The sequence below is a fragment of the Bubalus bubalis genome, chromosome 3, assembly GCF_019923935.1.
Source record: "Bubalus bubalis isolate 160015118507 breed Murrah chromosome 3, NDDB_SH_1, whole genome shotgun sequence".
NCBI lineage: Eukaryota > Metazoa > Chordata > Mammalia > Artiodactyla > Bovidae > Bubalus > Bubalus bubalis.
In genome coordinates this window covers 57,206,979-57,213,779 of record NC_059159.1, presented here as the reverse complement: position 1 = coordinate 57,213,779, position 6,801 = coordinate 57,206,979, and the positions used below count along the sequence as shown (strand labels likewise).

At 43.5% G+C, this 6,801-nt stretch overlaps 1 long non-coding RNA gene across 1 annotated transcript; it reads right to left on the bottom strand.

Annotated features, from left to right (window-relative positions):
* Positions 1-3,288: 3,288 nt before the first annotated feature.
* LOC123332397 lies at positions 3,289-4,851 on the bottom strand. The gene is made up of 2 exons (XR_006549188.1): positions 4,398-4,851; positions 3,289-4,028 (listed from the first exon to the last, which is right to left on the bottom strand). It is a non-coding gene; the product is annotated as an uncharacterized LOC123332397 (long non-coding RNA).
* Positions 4,852-6,801: the final 1,950 nt, after the last annotated feature.

Genomic DNA, 6,801 nt, shown 5'->3' with positions numbered 1-6,801 from the left:
GCTGCAGTCACCATCTGCATTGATTTTGGAGCCCAAGAAAAGAAAGTCTATCACTGTTTCCATTGTTTCCCCATCTATTGGCCATGAAGTGATGCCATGATCTTAACTTTTTGAATGCTGAGTTTCAAGCCAGTTTTTTCACTCTCCTCTTTCACTTTCATCAAGGGGCTCTTTAGTTCATCTTTGGGTCCATATTGGTGGTGTCTTCTGCATATCTGAGGTTATTGATATTTCTCCCAGCAATCTTGATTCCAGCTTGTCCTTCATCCAGCCTGGCATTTCGCATGATGTACTCTGCATATAAGTTAAATAAACTGGATGACAATATATAGCCTTGACACACTCCTTTCCCAATTTGGAACCAGTCTGCTGTTCCATGTCTGGTTCTAACTGTTGCTTCTTGACCTGAATACAGATTTCTAAGGAGGCAGGTAAGGTGGTCTGGTATTCCCATCACTTTAAGAATTTTCTACAGTTTGTTGTGATCCATACAGTCAAAGGCTTTGGCGTAGTCAATAGAGCAGAAGTAGATGTTTTTCTGGAACTCTCTTGCTTTTTCAATGATCCAGCAAATATTGGCAATTTGACCTCTGGTTCCTCTGCTTTTTCTAAATCCAGCTTGATCATCTGGAAGTTCATGGCTCATACACTGTTGAAGCCACAGTTGGAGAATTTTGAGCTTTACTTTGCTAGTGTGTGAGATGAGTGCAGTTGTGTGCTAGTTTGAACATTCTTCTTTGGTATTACTTTTCTTTGGGATTGGAATGAAAACTGACCTTTTCCAGTCCTGTGGCTGCTGCTGAGTTTTCCAAATTTGCTGGCATATTGAGCGCAGCATTTTAACATCATCATCTTTTAGGACTTGAACTAGCTTAACTGGAACTCCATCACCTCCATTAGCTTTGTTCATAGTGATGCTTCCTAAGCCAACTTGACTTTTCACTCCAGGATGTCTGGCTATAGATGAGTGATCACACCATCGTGGTTATTGGGTCATTAAGATCCTTATTGTATAGTTCTTCCGTGTATTCTTGTCATCTCTTCTTAATATCTTCTGCTTCTGTTAGGCCCACTGTTTCTGTACTTTACTGTATCCATCTTTGCATGAAATGTTCCCTTGGTATCTCTTATTTTCTTGAAGAAATCTCTAGTCTTTCCCATTCTATTGTTTTCCTCTATTTCTTTGCATTGATCACTGAAGAAGGCTTTCTTCCCTCTCCTTGCTATTCTTTGGAACCCTGCATTCAGATGGGTATATCTTTCCTTTTATCCTTTGCCTTTAGCTTGTCTTCTTTTCTCAGCTATTTGTACCCAGATCTAATCCCCTGAATGTATTTCTCACTTCCACTGTATAGTCATAAGGGATTGATTCAGGTAATACCTGAACGGTCTAGTGGTTTTCTCTACTGTCTTCAGTTTAAGTCTGAATTTGGCAATAAGGAGTTCATGATCTGAACCACAGTCAGCTCCTGGTCTTGTTTTTGCTGACTGTATAGAGCTTCTCCATCTTTGGCTGCATAGAATATAATCAATCTGATTTCTGTATTGACCATCTGGTGACATACATGTGTAGAGTCATTTCTTGTGTTGTTGGATGAGGGTGTTTGCTATGACCAGTGAATTCTCTTGGCAAAACTCTGTTAGCCTTCGCTCTGCTTCATTTTGTACTCCAAGGCCAAACTTGCCTGTTACTTCAGGTATCTTGACTTCCTACTTTTGCATTCCAGTCCTCTATGATGAAAAGGACATCTTTTTTGGTGTTAGTTCTAGAAGGTCTTATAGGTCATCATAGAACTGTTCAGCTTCTTTGGCATTCTTGGTTGGAGCATAGACTTGGATAACTGTGATATTGAATGGTTTGCCTTGGAAACAAACAGAGATCATTCTGTCATATTTGAGATTATTGACCCAAATGCTGCATTTCAGACTCTTTTGTTGACTATGAGGGCTACTCCATTTCTTTTAAGTGATTCTTGCTCACAGTAGTAGATATAATGCCATCTGAATTAAATTCTCCTAATTCCTTCCATTTTAGTTCACTGATTCCTAAATGTTGATGTTCACTCTTGCCATCTCCTGTTTGACCACTTCCAATTTACCTTGATTCATGGACCTAACATTCCGGGTTCATATTCAATATTGTTCTTTACAGCATTGGACTTTATTACCATCACCAGTCACATCTACCACTGGGCATTGTTTCACCTTGGCTCTGTCTCTTCATTCTTTCTGGACTTATTTCTCCACTGTCTCCAGTTGCATATGGTGATTACGGTGAAGATCGCTCAGTTGTGTCCGACTCTTTGCGTCCCCATGGACTGTAGCCTACCAGACTCCACTGTCCATGGGATTTTCCGGGCAATAGTCCTGGAGTGGATTTCCATTTCCTTCTCCAGGGAACTTCCCAACCCAGGGATCGAACCCAGGTCTCCCACATTGTAGACAGACACTTAACCGTCTGAGCCACCAGGGAATTGGGCACTTACTGACCTGGAGAGTTCATCTTTCAGTATCATATCTTTTTGCCTTTTCTTACTGTTCATGGTCTCAAAGCAAAAAGACTGAAGTGGTTTGCCATTCCTTTCTCCAGTGGACCACATTTTATCAGAACTCTCCACTATGACCCATTTGTCTTGGTTGACCCTACAGGACATGGCTCATAGTTTGATTGAGTTAGACAAGGCTGTGATCCATGTGATCAGTTTGGTTAGTTTTCTGTGATTGTGGTTTTCATTTTGTCTGCCCTCTGATGTATAAGGATAAGAGGCTTGTGGAAGCTTCCTGATGGGAGAGACTGACTGTCATATATATAACAATAAATATTACAATTAAGATTACATTCCTACAAAGTAAGTCTTCGCGGGTGGTGCTAGTGGTAAAGAACCTGCCTGCCAATGTAGGAGACACAGGAGATGGGAGTTTGATCTCTGGGTTGGGAAGATCCCTTGGAGTAGGAAATGGTACCCCACTCCAGTATTCTTCCTGGAAAATTCTAGGGGCAGTTGAGCCTGGCAGACTATAGTCCATGGCATTGCAGAGAGTCAGATGTGAGTCAGCAACTGAGCACACTACAGGCAAATCTATGTACACATCACTCTGTCTCTCTCCTGATTCCCATTAAAATTAGTTATGTATATAAAGTAAAATTGTATACATAATATTTGTAAATTTTATATAAATATATAAATTTAAATTATATATAAATGAATTGCATATAAATTTATATATGTTTTAATATATAATTACATATATATATGTTTGTATAAAGTTTTTTTTTCCTCCTGTTTATTTACTTCTCAGTTCATGTGTAGTTGAGGCTGGTATGAGTTATATTTCCTTTTTCTTTGAGTTGTATTTTCTAAGTGTAGTCTTGGCTCTTCTCTTCCTTCCTCAAGCTTCTCAGCAGTACTTTTGGGGGAGGAGGCTGGTCAGTGGGTTGTGGGGGAAAGTCATGGGACAAATACAAAAGGAGTCTTGGGCTTAAGGTGTACTGTCAATTATTCTTAAAGTGGATCATCTGTATGTGGGTAAGTGCTCATTATATGAGGCGCTTAGACGTTTTCTCCTGGTGTTAGTAATGAAGTGCTGGAGTGCTGCACCTTGGCCTGAGATTAAATCAAAGAATGGCAATTACAAGCAGGGCTCTAGTTTTCCAAGTTATTATTTGGAGTGGATGATAATGATGTTGGAAGTGCTGAGGCTGTGATGGACCTAAGAGGAGAGGGTGGCACGTCCGGCTTCGAGCACTTTCCAACTTACACATTTTAGCCTCTGCCATCTTTTTCTTTATATTGGGTTGATTTGGAGTAAGGAGCTGGTTTCCTGGCTCCGTCTCACTCCGCTTCTGGGGACAAGCCACGACGGGCCTGTGTAGAGTGCAGCTTGCTCTGTGAAGTCTGAAAGAGGAAAACGTTGATGGTCCAAACGCTGTGTTGTAAGTGACCATGTGCTGGGAGAGTTCATTTCCCAGCTGGGCCCACAGCCGTGGGGGTGGCGGAGAGGGTGGTGAGACCAGGCAGCCGTAAGACCTGTAAGGAAGAGGGAGGAGGTTACATAGAGAAGGCGCCAAGTAAATATAGCTCTTCTTTTTTACATAACAGAGAAAGAGAGAGAAATATTGGGTCACCCCAGACAAACAGGGAAAGGAGTGCAGCTGGGAAGGTGGGAAAGACAGAAACCAACCGCTAAAGAGCACTGACTTGACAACCTCCAAATCACAATTAGGAGCCACTTCCTGGCCTCACATTTTCCACATAAACACTCGGGCGCTGGGCAGAGTTAATGGGCCCTGACTCCTGCCGGGAGCAGCTCCGGCCAAGCCCGGCCGCGATTGACGTCAAGGCCCAGCGTCTCAGAGGAATGTGCCCGCTCCCCGCGCTTCAGGGTCTGACCCTAACCTTTCCCAGATGTGCAACTGTTCTTCCTTCCAAACAGGGAGTTTCAACACTGGGCATTGTGTGCGCTCTCAGCCCCGTCCTGGAGCCAAAACAAAAGTCCCAGTTCCTGCGTTTCAGAACACGATTGTGCGCCCGCCGGCCTTTCTCTCTGAGCTGCTGGGCCGTCCTGCTGGAGGCGGTCCCGGGGCCTGGGTCCCTGCTCTGCTTCTTATCTCGCCCCCAAGCTGCCTCCACCGGTTGCCTCTCTGTGTCTGGCTGCGGAGCGCCGGGAGTCCCGGCAAGCGAGGGCTTTTAGGCTCCAGCTCCTCCCTCCTCCTGCCTGAAAGCCCTGCCTTTCCTGGCTCCAGGCACGCAGGCTCTTTGCAGCTGAACTAACACTTCTCCGTAGTAGGTGTTTGTGGCCCTGTGGCTTTGCCCCCTCTATTCAGCTTGCTGGAATGTCCTCTTCCCTTTCCCGTTTTTGACTTGGTGGACAGAGAGGCCTCATTCAGTTCTGAAGGCAGTGCAAGCTGGAAGCCTTTTCCTGGCCCCTTCTCTCCTGGTTTGAGTTGGCTGCTCTCTGTGGTTTTGCTGCCCTGCTTTATATAGGCTGCAAACTTTATGATTCATGACACTGGGTGTTTCTTTTCTCTCCGTGCTTTATGTTTACGTTGGTTATTCGTGTGTCTCTTTCTCCAGCTAGGTTGTAAGCCTTTCAAGAAGAAGGACATTTTGCTCATCTCTGAACCTCCCGTTTAGTGGAATACATAATAGATATTTGGACTTCCCAAGTGGCACTAGTGGCAAAGAACCCACCTGCCAGTGCAGGAAACATAATGAAACGTGGGTTCAATCCCTGGGTCAGGAAGATCCCCTGGAGGACAGCTTAGCAACCCCCTCCAGTATTCTTGCCTTGGAGAATCCCACGGACAGAGGAGCCTGGAGGGCTACTGTCCACAGAGTAACAAAGAGTCAGATTTGACTGAAGTGACTTAGCATGCATGCATAATAGGTATTTAATAAATGTTTGTCTAATGAATTAATGAATATGTCCAAAAACATGAGAACAACGATGATACAATAGAAATCAGGTATTTCCGTGATTTTGGAAGAGTTAGCGTTGACAAAAGAGCAAAGCCTTGAAGATGAGCATAGGAAAATAAACACAAAATTTACACAATAGGGACAATTGCTGTTGCTAGTAGAGGTCCTTAACCTTGTCACTTCTTAGGTCTTTCACCGATTTTATCTCATTTTCTTCTTACAACATCCCTTTTCCAAGTGGCTTGGGGAGTCTATAATCATTGTGTTATTATCAAGTTTCTAGACAATATAATTCTGTAGCCTTCAGTGGAGACATATTCCAAGGCCTCTCAACCCTTTGCTAAGTCGCTTCAGTCGTGTCTGACTCTGTGCAACCCCATAGACGGCAGCCCACCAGGCTCCCTGTCCCTGGGATTCTCCAGGCAAGAACACTGGAGTGGGTTGCCATTTCCTTTGCCAATGCATGAAAGTGAAAAGTGGAAAGCCCTAAATCCCTTTGCTGCAGACCAAGTGTACTATCTGTTACAAAGCAGCTGAACAAAGAATCTTGACTTTAAAGTTACCTCTGTGCTTATTATGTGAAAACCAAATTTCCCCTCCCTTCTGCACTCACAGTTACCACCAGCCCTTCTTTCCCCAAGCCTAAAACCCCTGATGGAGAATGAATATAGATAAGATGGTAACAGAGTCCACCTAGCAATCTGGGCATAATTAGTCTGCCTTTCCCCCCAAAGATAAGAATGGATACTTAAGAAAGAGCTACATACATCCATGCTAAGCTTTCATTTGTTGTTGCAAAATTCCAGATGGGAGTTCCCAATGGGAATAACAATTTGCCTTCCCACCATCAGACTGGCGCCTCAGGGGCAGACTCCTCAGGGAATCTGACCCTAAATGGGCAGAGCTCCAGGAAAGCACAGGGGAGATGTCACAATGCTGTCACTTTAACAGCCAAGAGGCAGCTATCTCTTTCCTGGAGGTATACAATTATAAGGGTGATTGCAGGACTTACGGCAGCTGTGAGGCTGGGGGCACAGGGTATCTGCTTGTTATCATTTCAACAAGTGGAGTTAGGGGAAAAGTCCCCTTATCTGACTGTTTTCTGGAGGGAAAAACCAAAAGTGGTGATGTCTTTCCGCTAATCTGGAAATCTTTCTGGCTTCCCACTGGAAAAGGAAATTTCCACAGTGAGTTTTCAATTTGCTGCCTCTCTTGGGGTAGGAAGACATCTAATTTTAGTATAATTAAGAGCTAAGTGGATTAGGCCCTTCAGAGTTGCTCAGGATTTCTGATTATGTGAAATAATTTATAAATTTTATAATACAACTATATATTATAATTATATTTATGTAATTATATACAAATATAAATTATGTGAAAT